This window comes from Polyodon spathula, chromosome 3, assembly GCF_017654505.1.
Source record: "Polyodon spathula isolate WHYD16114869_AA chromosome 3, ASM1765450v1, whole genome shotgun sequence".
Lineage (NCBI taxonomy): Eukaryota > Metazoa > Chordata > Actinopteri > Acipenseriformes > Polyodontidae > Polyodon > Polyodon spathula.
The window spans coordinates 29,989,485-30,009,714 of NC_054536.1; the positions used below are offsets into that span (position 1 = coordinate 29,989,485).

The 20,230-nt window shown below is 38.4% G+C and overlaps 1 protein-coding gene across 6 annotated transcripts in view; it reads right to left on the reverse strand.

Moving 5' to 3' along the window:
- LOC121312955 (polypeptide N-acetylgalactosaminyltransferase 1) overlaps nucleotides 1-11,788 on the reverse strand; it is a 207,168-nt gene extending 195,380 nt beyond the window's left edge. For 4 of the 6 annotated variants that reach the window (XM_041244965.1, XM_041244971.1, XM_041244967.1 and 1 more), the window contains exon 1: nucleotides 10,926-11,788. The gene's annotated coding sequence lies outside the window, so the exon portion shown is untranslated. The remainder of the gene's footprint in view (nucleotides 1-10,925) is intronic. The other 2 variants (XM_041244968.1, XM_041244966.1) reach the window with 2 other exon arrangements.
- Between the last annotated feature and the right edge of the window lie 8,442 nt (nucleotides 11,789-20,230).

The following is a 20,230-nucleotide window of genomic DNA, read 5'->3' on the forward strand; positions in this document are numbered from 1 at the left end:
ATCCGCAGCAACTCCCTCACAAGCTGTCAATCAAACGCAGCTTGCACACAATTTGTTATACAAGTGGAAGATCCCACCTAAACATTGCATTACAATGACTACTTTGCTTTCATTGGCTAAAGTCTGCAACATTTTTTCTATAGTCTGTTTATCCTAAACTTGCAAGTTACTTGAACTGTAACTTGACTGAGACCATAGGCGCCTAACCCACTGGGCACAGTGGAGGCAAACTATGTATTTGGCCCCTCTACTTTTTTTGCTCAGTGAATACACAAAGTTGTTCTATGTTTTGTTATGTTTTTGCCTGTAAATGGTTTAAAATATAATAAAAACAAATTAAAAAATGGAAAGTCAGTCACTAAGAAGACACCGCAAGTCCAACATTTATAACATTTAAAATAAATAAATAAAATAATAAAACACAGAACTACACATACACTGGTTTTACCCATAGTCCGCACTACACTATTTACAACAGTTAAGGTTAGAAGCAATGTGACTGCAACAGAAGATGCTGGGCAATTTGCAGACTACAATGCAATTAAATATAGGCTAGGTAGTTGTCAGTTTAGTTTGTTTTTATTCTGTATTAAATTATATTCATTGAAAAAAAGGCAAGCGATAACCAGACAGTTATTTTTTTTTATTTTTATGTATTTTGTTTTTTTTTAAATAAGAAGGAAGTAGGTTTGTGTTGTTGCAGGGTCATGAACAGGTTTAAATTCAACGCCAACTCTAAATAAAATGCTGTTACTGTTATTAAACTAGTAATAATCTGAAAGTCTAAAAGTCATACAAATAGTGAAAGGTGTTTCTATTACAATTTCAGCATCAACATTGCTTTAGAATTCAGATTAATAACATGAGTTCACGCACAGCACGTTAATTTAAAAATAGAAGATAACCAACAATGAAATGTTACTGATAGTTCATGTTCTTCCCCATCACAGTATGTTAATTCGACTTCTAGACAATCCAATAAACATCAACTAAAGTGTAAAGCTTCCCGATGTTTTGTTCATTTAAAAAAAAATGGACTAACTAAAAAGAAAAAAAATAGGTCTTAAGCAATCTGATTATTCACGTCTGCAACCTGAATTGTTTTCTTTTTGTTATAGAAAAATAATTTCCCAAACTGTCACTTGATTATTTGTAAATCTAATATAAACTATTTGTAGCCAAATTAACTCGAGTCTCATCTAAAAAGAGGAACTTTTTAAACCAGGCAACTAACTCTCTATAGCAGCGGTTCTCAAACTTCGCAGTACTGCGACCCCCTTCTACCAATATAAATGATTTCACAACCCCACTGCCCTGTGTTACTGCAGAAGTTAGTATTGATAAGTGAAACATGCGTTACAAGGCAATATCAACAAACAGTAGGGCTGCTACTGTTTAGACAGTAGCACTGGTAAGAGGTATGAAGATAGCGTCACCGACTTCCAGCAAAAAAATACTATTAAAATCAATTATACATTGAATATAATATGTACAATTCTTTTAGGCACCTGTGGAAGGGTGGTGGGTAATTCACTGACACAGGAGACAGACAGGTGGATTTGGCAACACCGCACAGGTGCCCAGTTTTATTTCGGGGTGCTATTTTTCTTTTAGCCCGCAGATGGCGCTGTGGGTCCGTGGTCTGATTTACCAACGATGGTAAACTGAACCACGGGCATACCAAGCGATGGTACACAATACCGGCGCCCTTGCAGGTGCTTCGAAACAATAATTCAGAACAGAAGACACAAAGAAACAGGGAAAATAAAACAGTAACAAAACTACAAAGAAAAGGTGCTGCACTTGACAGCTATATCCCAGTCGCCGCTACCCGTGCGACCCGGATCACCATCCTACACTGCCGGCTAACTAGCCTGCTCCGTTACAATACTCCGGGGTCTGCCCAAGGGTTCCCCGCTCTCACTGTCTCGCTTTGACACACTCAGTTTCGGTTTCTCGCAACTGGTTCTCGGTCCTCGATCAGCGCTTCCGCACTCTCGGCGCGTTTAAAGGGCAGACCTGAGGAAACAGCAGAGCATTTTTTTATAGGGCTAGCAATCTGCCAAGACTCGCCTCTCAGCCATTCAGAGAGGGGGAAAGTCCACACACCCACTTTCCCACCTCCCCATGTCACTGCCATGACTCACAGGCGGTTGTTGGACGACTGCCGCCCTCTTCCTGCAGTACTGTGAACACGCCAGCAGAGTCAGCACAGATCTCCCCCTGCTACAGCACCATATTAAGCTGTGCATGAACAGTTTAGCTCATTCCCTTGACACAGTGATGTTGTATTCGAGTTAGAGCAGACCAAAAGAACAAAGCCTCCAGGTACAGTATATTAGTGCATCACTGTCTTCCAATGTCCTTGCAGCAGGAACACTTTTTATGCTTTTAGGAAAGGTTACTTTTGAAGTACACATGGGGTTCTTCTGCTTTTGAAACATGTCTTTAAAAAGCCCTACAGTCATGTTTTAGCTGAGCCCTGACCTCTTGCATTTTCTAAAAACGGATTCCTTTGCTTACCCTCTAAAAGACCAGGCCTTTCTGATGCTAGGCAGGATACCTTTGTAAACATTGTTTATCTTGGTAATACAATTTAGACAATTCTGGGGCTGATTTTTTTGCCATGTTGCTTTTTAAGTAGTGTGTACCCAAACAACGAAATTCAAATATCCATATTTGGCAAGGCCATTAATGTCTATAGATATCCTTGGTTATCATCAGTAGGCTGTATATTATTATTTTCACATTGTCTCTCACAGAAAACATGTCAAAGGAATGCTAACAACATTTGAAACCCCATTTTCTTACATTGTTCCTTTTTCTTCTGTTGAAGATCTTTTGGTTCATTGCTTATATTTTATACTTTCAATTTTGAACATGCTGGTATTACAAAGACAACTCTATGAAAGAAAAGTTACTGCTGCCTCCTGGAGCCTTATCACTTCATGTTGCTGCAATTCAAACTCACCCCAATGGTCAATTAGACCACGTGAAACAAAGCAAAAGTATCTGCATGCATCATCTACAGTAAAGTAGATAATCTAAAAATAATCTCAGTAAGAAAATATGGAAACTTATTTGTATTTTATTACCAAAGCTGTGGCCACACACGCTTGCATGACTTTTTTCCCCTCCCTCTTGCTGATCACTGTACTTTTAAAACAACTGTATATGGGATTACTGAAAAGCACGACAACCAGAAGAATTAAATAAATAAATTACTTACTGTACCTGGATATTAGGCTAACCATTACTAATCTGTACCCATTGCTAAATTAAAGTCAGTACAACACTATAGAGAACCACTTTCCTCCATGTAGGTCTGCAAGTATTTTCTTAGGTTTAATATTTCCTTTGCTTGTATCCCTTGCCAAATTCTTTCACCTTCACAAAGGCACACCCCTGGCTCAGGCTGTTAGACTTCACTGTCGTCAGTTTAATGTTACTGTAGTTCACTGTTCTCAATGTGGTTACATTATCTTCCTCTTTTAGCACTACAAGTCTTCCCTGTACTTACTGCCTCACTTTTCAGTGTCCCATTGTGTTTGAGAACCATGCCTCACTCTCAACTATAATTTTAAAGGGCTGTCATGTTTTTTGTCCTGGTGACAGTAGCGTGTTTTTTTTCACAAAACAAAAACTTACCCAATAAAGTAATTAAGCCGGAAATAAACAACTCTGATATTTAATGAGGGTCTTGTGAGTAGTCTTAAGCTTTTTAATATTGAGTAAATAGCTTTCAGAGCCCAGCCCAAATTGATTGTAAAGGAAAGGAATATAAAACCAATAAGGTTCTACGTGACTTTAACAGCACACTTATCAAATCTTTTATTTTTTTTGTAGTATTTAGCTGTTTCTCTGAGACCTACAGGCAACTTAGAACTACCCTTGGCAATTAATACAATGAAGGTATTCATGTGAACAGATTTCAATTTATAAATGGTAACAGAGCTAGCCATTAACCTTTCCAAGTATGTAGCTCAGACAATTCCCAGCATTTAAGCCATGACTAAGAAGCTGTTAAGCTAATGCTGCCACGTTCGTGGGTGACCAACGCTGGCACCACCTAGGTGAGAATTAATCAGATCTTCCGCTGTTACCAGACACACTCCTTGGGTGGCACTTAATGTAACACCTCCTACCACTGTAATAAAAGCTACACACTAATGACCTCACAAAAATCCCTGCAAGAAGTTGATGCTGGGAGGTGGATTACCTACTATAATACACAAACAGAAACCAAATTGATTCATGTAACACAGTTAACGAACAGGACATAAACAGGAATAGACTGGAGGACCTAGTCTCACTTGTAGCAGTCTTTATCAAAAAGAACACTACTACAAATAGGATTTTCCAATAGACATGTACAGTGATAACAAATGTGCTTGGATGGTCTTGAAGCCAAACTATAAACCTGCCATAAAAGCATGTGATCCACACTTATCAGATGCAACTTGACCCCGGAAGTTATTTGTGGATGCCAAGATTATGACAAAAGAAAACCGCAGCAGTCTCTCAGCACTCATGCAGTACAGTTACAAGAAGTCTGTCTTAAGTTTTTCACAGTGGACATGCTGCATATCAGGTATGGTTTGGGGTACTGTAAAGAGCTACAGTAACAGGGCAATTGTGTACTCTACTGTATGCCTGTAGACCAAACCATTTTGCTCCGATCCTCAAAATAAATGTGCGACTGTTTCTTTGCTTGCAACAAGTTGGTTTGCTGAAAATAAGTGACACAGTTAAATAATCCTTGGCATTAACCACTCCTAAAATAAAATACTGTAAACCTACATGCCTAAGTGTTTTTTTTTTTAATTTTATGGAAAGTATTTTATTTTTTTTAAATCACACTGTTAACCTGTGGCTGGCATGTGACCTTACTGTAAACCGTTTCCAACCACACATTTAGCAGTCATCAATACCATATTAACTCTGCCATCAGCAAAAACTGACAAAACATAAAACATGCATACATGGTTCACAAATGCAGCTGTTTCTCCAGAAATTGAACAAAGTGGAACAGACACTGGTAAAGAATAATAAGAGGAGGCGTTCCTGTTGCAAATTGTCACCAGTTTGTGTTTAAACACTTATAAAAGTGGTGCAGTATAGTGCTTACTGCTGGCATGCAATGCAAAATCATTCAAGTTTATTCATAAATACCGCAAGATCAGCACCCTGGACAGCCCTTTTGCTCAGCCTGAGCTGCAGCGGCATCAAGCGCGCAGCGGGACGAGTTGCTCGGGGAAATCAATCAAAACTGCATGCCCAAACACCAACCTGCTTATGGGTATGCATACATTGAGCTAGACTCACAAAGCTATTTATCCAAATCCATTTTAGCACAGTTTTTTCAGAAAAGGAAAATTGCACCCAATAAAGTTACCAAACCAGAAATGAATAAATCTAAGACTTTCAATTAAGGGGCTTGTAGTCGTGTTTCTTATTTGTTTTTGTAATTGTTGTAATTGAAAATGATAGTGTTAATGCTGAATTAAGTAAACAGCTTTGAGAATCTAACCCATTATATTTTGCCAACAGAGATCAAAAGGAATCACACGTCATATCTTTATTGGAAAGTAAATTCTTCATTACAGGTTTTAAAAAAAAGTAACTGCAAGACAAATGGTATGAAACAACTGTAGACTCATTTCAAAGAATATATATTTTAAAAATGTAATAAAAAAAATTAGGTAAAAGACACACAAAACTTTAGGTAAAAATGAAGACGTATGTCCCTGAGAAAAGAGCATCCTAAATTAATTAATTCAATCTAGTTGTGTTTTTTTTTTTTTTATACCCATACTGTAATGCCTGGTGGAGAATTGGAGCAGTCTCAAATGTATCCCCCAGGAGGTATTTATCACTAAGCATGACTACAGCATTATGTTTCGTATTAAATAAAGCTCCACCTGCAACAGAATACTCTGACTACTCTTCCTCCCCCAACCACCATTTTTATATGGAAGAAAGGGCTTAATTCTACGCAACACACTGCAAACTATCATTAACAGTAAAGTCAATATCCACTTTGTAATCAGGGTTCCAGACTGCAACTAAAATGGTAGCTAAAACAACAAACAAAAAAAATTGTCAACTGTTTTTATTTTTTGGGGGGGTTAGGTGCCATTGGTGCCTTGTAACACAAAAAGGCTGCCTCTCCCTTAAAAAAAACATCAAGATTTATGAATGCACTATGACACAAGTGCAAGAAGGATGATTACAATCTGATGGAATAAAAAAGTCGAGAACTCTAGTGTTGCTGTATTAACTACAGCAGAATACATTAACCCCAGCTTCTTACAACAAGAGTAATGGTGACCAAACGTGTGAAAGTACAGTTAGCATCAAATTAACAACTGGTCCAAATTAATTTTATTATCCACCAAAACTAGCCAAGACACGGACACAATTCAGTAATATTGCTCCATTCAGATATCTGGCACGGTCCAAATAAACTAGAAGCAGCACCGATAAGTTTTTTTTTTTTTTTGTTTCTCCAATTATGTATGTGATCCTTCATGAACATTTTAGGGACTACTTTCCTACATCTTTTCTGCAGAAAGGTACCCAACAAATCATTACACGTTCAAGGTAAATGTGGGTTTGAAAGCATTGAATTTTAAAGAAAATAATGAGAAACACACTGTTTTCTAACAGCGATAGTGCTCTCTCAACAAAGACTCTACCGTGAGCTCTATCTTGACTTCATTAGCGTCCTCACATTCGGCTTCGGACGCATAACACCAGACACATTCAACTACCCCACGGTAGAATCTTCAAATCAACGGCCACTATCACTTAAATAAAACTGGAAGCAGAGCGATTGTTAGGTCTAACGAAATTTGCTATATCTTCTGAACGATGCTTTCTATTTTAAAAACAACATTAAAGTGTTACTTTCTGCACCACTACACCACCTGCAAATAGATCAATCTGTAGTGTTATTGAAAACCAATTTAATCTGCTGATTAATGTGAAGACTTGATAATTTTTAAAACAAGTACCATTTCCTTTCATATTTTGGCCACATAATTAAACGTAGAAATGTTTATATTTCACCCTCTAGCTCTGTCATAGAAAGGTCCTTTCAGGTCGACAATAGGCACGCCTATGCCCTGCACTGCTGGGTTCAGTTTTAAAGAGAGTGCCCATCAGTCACCGAGATGCTTGTACCTTATGTTCTGAGGATTAGTCCTTTCCCTCTCCTTGCTAACGTTGTGTCAACAGAATTATCCGAGCATCAGGGCTGCTGAACTGATCATACTGAAGTTACAGTATGAAACTGGGTTATTACCCTAGTCGGGAAGTGAGTAGCTGAACCAGGGGTGGTTATCCCTGGATACAGTATTAGAGAAAATTCATTAGAGAGCCGTTTGTTACAATCTTTCCTATAAGGAGTCAGGTATCATTTCGACCCATCTTTGACTCCTAGTTGAAACATTATATGGTCAAGTAATTTGTGTCACCTATTGTAGCGAATGCAAAAAGGTGGCTAGCTCAAATGATTCTGGAAACACAATATTAATAGAGGGAGGGAAAGGCTAATCCCCAAAAGGGGTGTATGTCCCGTACATCGCTGTGGTGAGCGAGCAGAGCGAGAGTTGTTAAAGGAGAAACCTGCAGCCTGCCAGCAGCCAGGTCTTTGGAAAGTGTCCATCTGAGATGGAAGGACCTAAATTGCTGTCAGGCCGATATCCCCCAGGAGTTCAAAAAAATGCTTGAGACAGGTGATTTTCACATTCTCTTTTTTTTTTTTTTTTTTTTTTTTTAAGCCACAAGCTACAGCAAATGTAAATCTACTAAGCTGATGTTTCTATTAACTTTCTCAAAAGGTACACAGCTTTTATTTGCTTACACTAGATTATTACCCAATACAGGATTTAAATTGTGCAAATTTCAAATTCCTGGACAGACACCAATGTCAGTGGAACTGTAAAAAGATACTGATTTATATCTGTTTCCTCCACACCAGCAAGTGATAATGGAAACAGTGTCAGGCTCACAAACAGGTTGCTGAGACTGCACAGCACCAAAGCTGTGATTCACATCTTTACTGGGCAGTGGAGCACTGTTCCTATGTACTACCTATAACAGAAACAAAAGGCAAACAAACAAAAAACATGCTTTTATATGTAGACTGACATTTTTGTTTAAATGTCCATACAAAAAAAAAAAACTCCTACGACTCTACATCAATATGTAGGCTACTTACTCTCCCTATAGGATGATTCCACCCATAATAAACTATCCACTACACTCAGTATAAAAATAATAGTTTGCGCCTGACACGCAAAACCCTGGGGCGGGCGTAACAGTTGTGTATGTTTTGTGTCTTTCTTAGAAAGTTGAGGTTGTTGTCCAGGGAAAATGACTACAAAAGATTTAGAAGTGAGTAGTTTTTCGAGATTTACGTTTATACTGTAAATACAATATAATCGTAAATCTCGAAAAACTACTCAATTCTAAATCTTTTGTAGTCATTTTTGTATTACTTTAGTATAAATACATGTTAATTTGGATTCATATGTTGTTGTTTTTTTTCTGACTATGTGAATGAAAAGACACACATTTGCCCGTTTTCCCATTGGAGATAGTGATATTTTTAAATATCACTGTCCTGGTCACAAAAGCAAAGTTTGTGGGGAATAATAGCCATTTTCTATACTTTTGAGGCATAAGCAATGAGGAAATAACACTTACTACCCAGGAACAAAAAAAAAAAAAAAAAAAATTGTTACACGGTGATGAGATGCAAGCATTTTTAGAGACAGGATATAGTTTCTGGTAATAACGGAGTAATCAGACAGAGGTGAAAACGGGAAGAAACAGTAGCAGGACACACGAAAAGGGTACACAGGCTGTAGATCTGTTTTATAGCTGTGGAAAGCTCGAAATACATTTGTTAAAAAACAAAACACAAAATAAAACGCTACAGATAAAAACAAAACTACAACGGAGTTGGTATCACGTTGTATGTTTCTACCTCTGCTAATGAAGTCTTCAGTATAGTTATAATGTTAATGGTATGATCTACATTGAAATAACTTATTTAATACTGCAATACAAAAAATGGGTTTCAATTGAACGTCTGTTAAAACGGTATCGGCTTCTCAATCAATTCTCATCTGGATGATCATCAAATAAATGATATACTATCACCTGTCGAGCCATGGGGGGGGGGGGGGGGGTTTCAGTGGCAGACCTGGACTTAAGCCACCTCCAGGGTAGTCTTAAAGTTAAGACTTTACTTAAGACCAAAATTCCCTCAAGACTCGTTCCTGAATAATACTCGTCCAAATGGATAACTTATGACCAGTCTTACACTTAAGTCAGCTTTGTGAATACAGCCCCTGCGACTGGAATTAAAGACAGCCCTGCAACTGGGCTCTTTGTGTCCTGGGGGTAACATTGTAATTCTGTATAGAAAAAAAAATGGTGCACAACCTATGATTTGGTGGGGGAGGAATGAGGTGCAGGTGGGCTGATATATTTATTGTGTGTGTGGATATATATATAAAACTAGCCCCAAAATAACCAAACCACCAAAGACAGTGCAGACAGCTAGACGCTAGTTTCAAAACGCCAGCCAATCTGGCAGGACTGATCAATGGGGTAGTAGCCTAAAAGTTATATGTATTACCTATTAAATGTTACCTCAGGTTCAGTGTACAAATAAAACGTGAATTCGTATAATTTGTTTGAGAAAAATCTATATTTTATTTGCCGTTCCGATACTTTTTTGAACTACACAACTTAAAACGAACAAGACAAACAGTAGTTATCCCACAAAATCGCATGTTTACAATTTTACATAACCCAATGCGTTGCTCATCAATTAAGGTAACATACATCTGCTGAATTGTGATAAAACATGATATTAAAAATAACTATGGGCCAAACTCGGTGCACCATAACCCTTTAAGATGGGCGTTTCCTTATTTTCTGAGCTAAAGTCATTTGCGCATGCCCCAGCAAGCGCAGTGCACATGATGTACTACTTAGCGGGTACTACAAAATAAAAGCACACCGGGTCTGTAGTTTGCACTCTCAGTTGAGAATTAAGGGTTAATTTGTGTTACCATTGGCATTCTGTTACGAAATCCTCCCGCCCCCCAAAAATGTGAAAAATGTTGATACAGACCAACAAAATCTTATACGGCAATACTAGCAGCTATCAGCCAAGTCACACTACAAACCCATGGGTCTACGGTGTTAAAACTATGATGAGTGAGTAAACAGAAGGAATTGGGGTGCTCCCAAAATTATTGTGCTACAGTAAAATGTTAATTTACTGGCCGACAGAATAAAAGGTCAATCCAAAGGGGGAAGACTACGTCTATTTAGCAAATGAAAAATAAAGAAATAAAGAAATAGAATCACAAGTATAATTCCCATGTTGAATATAAATTAACATTTAGTTTAATGTGAATAAAAGTCCCGGGCCCTGGATTAACATATATTATATATAATTATATATCAAGATATACTAATATATAGAATATATATATATATATATATAATATCGTTATATATGTCACTAGAGCAATAATACAGTGACAAAGTACACAGAATCGGAAGATAATCGCATTGATGGTAGCTAACTACCATACGTTGTCAACGATGACCATTATGCATACTTTATTATATATATATATATAATATATATATATATATATATATATATATATATATATATATATATATATAGTATTCATCAAGTAAAATTTAAAACAATTTAGGGTACATCGTACTTGGTCATCCGTAATGTAAGACGACGGTCCAGCATGGTGTTTCAAACAAGCGGTTCAGCATACAAAATTCAGTCCAATTTCCTTTCTTCGCCGATCATATCATACATTTGTAACAAGAAATGAAGCCGGGCCTGGCTACACATGATCAGATACTTAACTTACCTTTTTAATGGACCGGATTTGGGTGAGGGCTTTCAGATTTACTAGTCACAATTCCTCTTCTAGATGAGATGAAGTCTTATCCCACAGGCTGCTTTCAAATGCCCTGAAAGGCTGTACGCTCTCCTTCCTTGATACTGTAGTTTGATAACCGGTGCAATGCCAGCTTGCAAAATAAAAACAATATATATATATATTTTAAAAAAAATATAACTTTAAAAAAAACAGTAAAAATCTACAACATATAATGAAATCTCAGCAGTTTAGGATGAAAGATGCAAAACGCTTCCGTAGTTTGACACAGAGATAAGAACTCGAGTCGAAGAAATAAAGTCAGCGATTCGATATGAACATTTGAAATAAATTTTTAAAAAAATTAAAAAACGCAATAAAATTACATACAACAAACAAGCGTGGTCCTATTTCTTTTTTCTTTTTTTTTTACTCAATGAAAAAGTGCAATTCGTTGTCTTGTTCTGCAGTTACCGGTTCTAGTACCACTACCACTACTGCACAGAGTTCCTGATTTAAAAAAAAAACAACTCGCTTTTCACAACACCAAAAAAGCTCTGATTATTTATTGCTAGAAAAAATACAACGGGGTCCAACTCATCGTCGTACCAATTACCGCCCCTCCCCCGTGCCTCTGATTTTGTTTATGTCTCTTCCCGTAGGAAATGTAAACCAAATTGGCCGAGGATTTTCAAGCCTGTACTACAGCGCACACTTCAGTGACTCTCCGTTATTCGCTTTCCTCTTTCTGTCGCTGGTTGCGGGGCAGCAACTGCCCTCTTGCAGCTCCAACCCGGAAGAGCTCCAGCTCCCTGCAGCCACGTCATGGTTGTGAGAAAGTGACATCTCCAATTTACACACAACAGTCAATTCGAGGTGAGCAGCAGACTGAGTGGTGTTGTAAATAAATGCCGTGCTGTTTATGGGAACTGTCTCTCTCTCTCTCTCTCTCTCTCTCCATCTCCATCTCCATCTCCATCTTTAGAATAAACAATTACAAGCTTCGTTGTTTGTGGTACAGAGCGTTTTTTTTGTTTGTTTTGTTTTTTACATTTTATTTCAGAAGCAACTGTAGCGCACGTCTAGGTACCCAACATCTGTATATTATTATTTGAGATTCTTTCAAAAACGTATTTAACTAAAGCCCATAGGTTAGTAAAATGTTATTGTGCAATTATATCTATTTAATTAAAACACGACTTTCTATCACAATATTTATCACACAGACTGGGGTTATACATGTTACCAAACAAACCATAACATTCTTCTGATAAAAACTTTGCTTATGTAACTTATCCATCTTGCCATTAAATGCAGAAATTATAAAATAAAACTCAAAAATAAATAATACATTGTAAGTGCAAAAAACAGGTGTTTCGTAAACATTTTACAGATGGGATTTTTTTTTTTTTTTTTTTTTAGTATAACCCCAATTACAGAATGTACTTCATTTGGTCTTTATACAACATGAATAACATGTTTTTATTTACGATGATACAGTTTGCTGGATACTGTGTTTTAGTTAATTGATTTTTCATACAAATGCATATTGATATTTTGTTTTTGTTATCATTTTTTATTTTATTATATTACGCTAACAAAGAGCTGATGCCAGACTTAGTTCTGTGTGTCTGTGCTTGAACTGTGTGTGGGGGCTTTGCTGAACTGCGTTATTGCAATGCACTCTGCAAATCGTGTGCAGGACTGCTTGCACGACCCCGCAGCTGTGCTGTTCGCAAACGCAGGGATTTCCCTGTCTGCAGCCTTATGTTTTACTGTTTGGGACTATGCATGCAACTCTGCACCAGCAGTGACCCCTACCAAGCATGGTAAGCGTGACCAGGGATTCAGGGGATCATTGAGCACACCTGGCAGGAGCTAGGGGGAGGATGCAGGGACAGCCTGCTGATTGGATGGTACGTTTGCTACAGTACTACATTGTTGGGGTCTGGGGGGGTTGTGAAAATAGCAGCCTGCCTGCCAGCTGGGTGGTGTGTGAGAGAAGTGTTGTTTGTAGTTGTTGTGAAGAACCTGCTGAATTGTGGGAGGTCCAGGAGGAGCTCAAAAGAGACCAGTTCCTGAAAGCCCTGGGAGCCACGCAAGGTGCATGTTCCGGTCCGCACGGCCTGCCAAGGAACACTGCAGGGGGTGCTGGAGCTGGCAGCAGAGAGGTAGAGCATCTGGGGCAATGAGTGACCGGGCAGTGCAGAGAAGCCAGCAAAGAGTCGACCAGCATTTCCGCCAAGCACAGCCCTGTGAAAGCAGCACTATGGCTCCAGGAAGGCGTTCCGCTTGTAAGGATGATGACGACCAGTGGCCGCCACCGGTCCAGTCCTCATGTCTTCTGGAACTGCGGCCGACTGGGACACTTGCAACCAGTACAGGACCCCTCCATCCTGGGCCTGGACTTCGTCCAGTGGATCAACAACAAGCTGGACATCCAGGGGGTGCTCCTCAAGTTCCAGGGAGGCCCGACCCTTACTCTGACTATCCCACAGGATAGTCAGGAAGCAGCGGAAAAAGTCCTAAGTGAGATGCAGGAGGCAGGTGATCCTAGTTCCGAATAAGAATAGAAAGTGGTGGTTCTGTGTGGACTACTACCGGCAACTGAACAAGGCTTAACAATCCTCACCTGCAACCGGTGCTGCGCTGGAAGCACATGAGCGAGCACCCTGGGAACAGATTGCCCTGCAGTCTGTAGCAAAAAAGGAGCCATGCTCACAGTGGATCAGCCTAGCCAGCCGAGAAGGCGTCCTGCAGCGGCGGTGGCAAGAGCCGGTGGACCAGGAAGTGAGGCGGCAAGAGGGGATATGAGGCTCTGTGAAAGCAGTGGTGCTCCAGGTCCAGCATGGCAGCCCAGGAATCGGGACACTGGAGTTGCCAAAACCTTACACCGGCTCCAACAAGTGTTTTCCCTTCCCTCGCTCTGGCTGAAGAAACCGCGTCATACCGTGGGCAATGGACTATTTCACAAAGTGGCCTGAGGCTTATGCGCTACCAGACCAGGAGGCAGAGGCGGTGGCAGAGTCTCTGCTGGAGAGGTTCTTCTGCCAGTTCAGGGTTCCCAAAGTGTTCTACAAAGCACTGCAGAATTCATAAAAAAGTTGACCACATTCCCAGTACCAGGAATTTATATTGAGTTCTAAGCAATGACGGCCTTTGCTCAGTTCTGTACAGACACACACAGAAAGACAAACATTAGTTTCAGTTTATGATTTTATTCTTCTGAAACACTCTCAAACGATTTGATAATGTTAAAACTGACAAAATAATTCCATAAGTTTTACCTGCCCTGGACTTCCATTCACGCTATACTGTAGGTCTCAAATGTGCAGTTTTTAATGAAAAGCACATTATAGCAAACATGTCTTGTCATTGTGTTATCTGGTACTACACTAGGTAAAGCAAAGCTCTCAGTTTGCTAGCCTTTGAAGAAATGTGTTGCTGCATTACTTCATAGGTCATTTCACCACAGTTTTGTCTTCAGGTGTGAAAGCATCTTACTGGCTGCAAAGAAATCAGTAATTTGAGGAAGCAGCTAGTTAGTTATTGACAGGAAAGAAGGCCCTGAAGGGGTGAAGACAATTTCACTCTAGGTGACATGACCAAAAAAGCAATCGGAGATTACTTTACCTGATTACCTGCAATCAGAGATTACTTTAAACTAGTTTTGGAATCTAACACATATTTACTAAAACATAGATTTCTTTCAAAACAGCATGTATGGAAAATGAATGGAATTGTTTTGCTAACTACAACCAGTTTAAATATAAGTCCCTCTCCTCAACTGTGCTCCAAAGCTAAAATTGGTACCCTGTATTATTTTTATTGTTTATTAATGATTTCCCTAAAGCTTGTTCCCAACCTGTTATTAAGCCATCTGCCGGCGCTGTTTTTATAACAGTTTGTATCTCTTGATGAATTGTTTCCCGCTTTTACAAAGGAAAGCAGAATCAGATTTTAATAAGCTGTGCCTCTGGCTGACAAATAGCTTACTCATGTTAAATGAAAATTAAACTAAATCAATGGTCTTTTATTTGAAACAGATCCATAAAAGAAGACGCTGTTGATTTATAGATTTTTAACCTTTAATACAGCTATTGGTAATTTCACTGTAGCGTTCTGGTGTAAAAACTGATTTCAAATGATAATTTAAAGGCCATAATTCACGCAATGTGTGAATAATTAGTAGTTAATTATTGTTGGCTGTTTATGATGGGTGTAGAGTAGATCATTGCAGATCAGTAAATGCCTTACAGTCCAATGCATTTACTGGCACTTACAGTTTATGAGTACTATTCTCTTGATAAAATTGAATCAACTTTAGCTCAGGAGTTATTTTAATGAATTACATATTCATAATATTGTTCTATAAATGTCAAATTACTAATGCCATTGATAATGCATAAGTAAAAAATGTTACAACTTATTAAAATGCACTTATATTTTTAACTAGAACAATGACTTTCAAAAGTAACTTGAAGTGTCTGTGATGTTTGTAATTTAAACCTGTGAGAATAGTGAGCTTGTGACAGATTTTCAATTTCAAGTGTCACCAACTCATTTCTGACCAGTACTGATCATAAAGCTTCCAAATCCTGGTTGAATAGAGTTCATAATGCATATCCCCATAGCATATAGATTTGTTCCATAGTCTAAAAGGCTCATAATTCTATTAAAACTACCTAGCACTTCATCAACATTGACAGCATCATTGTAATCTGGCTTTTGCCTGTACTTAAAAAAAAAAAAAAAAAAAATAACTAGGCTTCACATATGTTGGTAATATTTCTGTAAATCTTATAAAACATGTTGAGTTTGAGAAAGTTTCTAGAACTTTGTATCACACATGTTTTGTAAACAAATCTAAATATATGGTCCGAGCAGAAAGTACTTCTCTCTGTTTGCTTAAGAGGTGGTGTTGAGAACTGGAGTCGCTATGTCTAAAATATGGGACCATGCCTTGACAAGCAATGGATTTCTAAAAAAACTTCTCGAATATTATTTTCAGTATCATGAATATTAAGCACTGAGTAACTGTGTAAATCACATGGAAACCTGTAACTTTATCAGACAATAAAGCTACTTTTGAGACCCCACCCCTGGGGTATAAAAGTAAGGACCCTCCCTCCATTAACAAAGTGGAGAGCCCTGATTTCACGCTTTATTGAAAATAATTGGAATAATTAGCCCAAGAAAAATTGAGTTTGGGACTTTGTACGCTCAATCTACAAACACAAGTGGACCAGTCAAACTGGAACTGACTTTCTCTGCCTTTTGTGTATCATCACTTCTGCCTTGTGGTAGAGCAAATGTGGCTTTATGTTCAAACTGCTGGCCTGCGACCTTGGATACAATAGCAATCTCACAGGATCCTGCTGTTGATTGCAGTTGCAAAAAGCGAAGACACAGAGGTGCACAGACAACCTTGGAAATTCTTGCCCAGTGTCAAAGGCCACTAGGGTGTTCTGAAATCATACATTTAACAAAAACGAATGTGGTTAAGGAGAGCACAGCCAAACAAACAGCCAGGTTTTGTTGTTGTGTTTATCATGAAAAAAAAGAAAGCAATGCCACTTCAGACTTTGTCTTGTGTGCTGAAGCAGGATGATCTCCGCTTTCAGTGAATACAATAAAGATTAAAGAAAAACAATAAAGAATATGTCCGTGTCAGAGCAGCGTCACAGACACGCTGTTAGCGGCAGGTAGAGAGACTCAGAACACAGAAAGATACTGGTTAAAGCGTGACTGCCTATGTTTAATAATAAATAAGAATAAAAACAACAAATAAAACACAGGAACAAAACAACAGAGGCACCTTGGACAAAACAGATAGTTAAACAAAGCAAAGCAAACACTTTTAAACATATCCCGTAACGAACCTTACCTAACCTGCCTTTTCCAACATTAATCCACCAACATCCATTACCACCTGTAATCACCCTTTTTTATATGTTTAATTTTATGGCTCAGATCACATTCCCACGGGTTTTGACAGGGAGGAATTTAAACCCTACCCCTGTCAGTCCAATATTCTCTACACACCCACACACCAGTGTTCCAGCAGGGACTTCACCCTGCCACACTGTCATAAGCATGTTTTACCCATATGAAAGAAAATCATATGGTAGCAATTTCCCTGTTGGTTTCTTCTCTACACTAACCCTTGTAACTAGTTTGGCTACATCGAGTATGAAATATAAAACCTTATCAGATAGCCACGCTCAGCCGTTTGGGCGAGGTGTGAGACACCCTGTTTTGCTGCCGTGGTTATCTGTAGCTGGGAGCAGCAGGCAGTGGAAATGGGGCATGATTGATTGTTTGATTAAACCCTTTGATTATTTTCACTGATTGATGACATTCTTTAATTGTATTAACTGCCTAACTGAATTAATTCTTTATTCATCTTGCTATTCTGTATTCAATAAACCTGCGTATTTTTTTCCAGTGTTGTTATTGTTATTCCTCATATATTTGCACTTTGTAAGTAGTGGGTCTCCCAGGTAATTTGAGACTGCCATACTCCTTTGATCAAACCTAGGGGATGATTGTCTTAAATAATTGAACTCCCTAAAAGGCCTAGTCCTAAAAGGAAAGCTGTGGATTTTCTACATTCCCACTAATAAGTCCTGTATCTCCATCCCAATATTCAATGCAGAAATAACTGTCTCTAGTGAAATTTGTCTGGCACTAGATCATTTTCTCATATCAGTCCATTAGTAATGTCAGTAAATAATGAGGTTTCCAAAATCTATTAATAGACTTTCATTTTCACTAGTAAATGATTAGTATTCACTGCAAGCAATAACAGACTACCATGCCTAAGATATTCAGTGCTTATGTTGTCCTTGAGATGCAGCATCTTGTTTTCAAATACAGAAAAGCCCACTGAAGATTATTTTATTTAGTGTAAAGAGATTCAGATTGATCCCCGTATGATGTTTTCAATCATTCCAAGCAGTCTTTATTAGAATTAATCAAACTTTTTTTTTGTTACTTTTTTTTAGGTTTTGTAATTTTGTGTAAGAGGCCTTCAGTGGGGGTTGGCCTTGGTTTTGGACGCCGGTTATGAACCTGAGTGGCTTATAGATTTCTATAATGTAAAGTACTGTTGTAGATTGGTGAGCTTCTCTTAGCCAATCGGAGATCATGTTTCACTGTATTCTGCAACACATAAAAAACCTAAGAGAAATTAGTAAACTACGCAAAATGAATGTGCAAATTTGGTAAACTTTTATGAGGGTATCGCCCCCATGGGGAGGTACAATCTTACTGTGCCTCTCCAAAGCAGTCTGGAGCAGACATTCATTATCCATTCATGCCAAATGAGATAAAGAGCAACCAATGAGAACTGAACTACATTAAACCCTTATTCAGGATGCCCGTTAAGCCTGTTTTGACGCTTTGCAATTCACCACATCACAGCAGACATTCAATGTTCTACTTTGCTGATTGGGAGCATGCCAGGGTTTTGTTTCAAAGATTACTCCAATGTGTTTTTGGATTGATATGCAATCCTATTAGAGCAGGTGTGTTAGTGGTGGTGGTTGGCAGGGATGGCGTTTCCTATCCCTGCCAAAAACATTTGAGAATGTGACAGGAGCCTTTATTGAATAATTGCGATATAAGGGGAGAAAATTCTTTGTTAGTGGGTGTGTTGGGAAAAGAGTGAGGTGAGTCTTGTTGGGTGCTATATAATTTGTTTTTGGTCTGTGAAGGTGAATGTCTAGCCGGACGTAAGTATTGTTTTGTGTTTGTTTTTGTGTACTCTTTTTATTTTGCTCTGTGAGCAGTGTTTTTGATTTTATTTTGTTTTACAAATGCGTGCCCCAGCGCTTAACCCACGGCTACTATCTCTGAGTCTCACTAACCCTTTGTCATCCTGTCACACCTCCAATCAGAAACCCTCATGCAGGGAAAATAAAAAAAAGGAATCAGACTTACTTAGACCTGAATTCAATCAACGTCTAGGTTACTGAGAGTTATGTTTATTAATAACTCATTAGCTCATTGGGTTACGTTTTGTCTTACTGGCTTGTGTAATGCAGCTAATAGGTAGTTATGTCCAAAAGGACATCTACATCTAAAACATGCCTGACTCGAGTCGTCAGGCATCAGTCTTCCTTGAGTCAGTCTTCAGGTATCAGGCAATACATTTTTCATCGCCTGTGCTACATAAGCCACACTCTGTGTACCACTACAATTACACATATAACAGACAACATAAAATACAAAATATGCATAGGGGAGGGGCACCCCACCACAATCAACCATAAAATTATGATGGCAAAACAGAAAGAAACACATTTGAAATTGCTAAAGTCTATACAGAAAGTAAAGACAAATATTTTTCAGGGCCAAAAGTTCAAAACGCGATCACCTGCTGGTAGCAAGAACAACCTGTGCTATCTGTCAAATATTGGAACATAAGAACATAAGAAAGGTTACAAATGAGAGGAGGCCATTCGGTCCATCTTGCTTGTTTGGCTGTTAGTAGTTTAATGATCCCAGAATCTCATCAGGCAGCTTCTTGAAGGATCCCAGGTTGTCAGTTTCAACAACATTACTGGGGAGTTGGTTCCAGACTGCCACAATTCTCTGTGGAAAAGAAGTGCCTCCTATTTTATGTTCTGAATGTCTCTTTAACTAATCTCCATTTGTGACCCCTGGTCCTTGTTTCTTTTTTCAGGTCGAAAAAATCCCTTGGGTCGATATTGTCAGTACCTTTTAAAATTTTGAATGCTTGAATCAGATTGCTGTATAGTCTTCTATGTTCAAGACTGAATAAATTAAATTCTTTAAGCCTGTCTGCATATGACATGCCTTTTAAACCCGAAATAATTCTGGTCGCTCTTCTTTGCACTGTTTTAGAGCAGCAATATCTTTTTTATAGCGAGGTGACCAGAACTGAACACAATATTCAAGATGAGGTCTTATTAGTGCATTGTACAGTTTTAACATTACTTACCTTGATTTAAATTCAACACTTTTCACTACATATCTGAGCATTTTGTTGGCCTTTTCTTTAGCGTCCCCACATTGTCTAGATGAAGACATTTCTGAGTCAACATAAACTCTTAGATCTTTTTCATAGATTCCTTCTTCATTTTCAGTATCTCCCATATGGTATTTATAATGCACATTTTTATTGCCTGTGTGCAGTACCTTACATTTTTCTATATTAAATGTAATTTGTCATGTGTCTGCCCAGTTCTGAATGCTGTCTAGATCATTTTGAATGGCCTTTGCTGCTGCAACGATATTTGCCACGCCTCCTATTTTTATGTTGTCTGCAA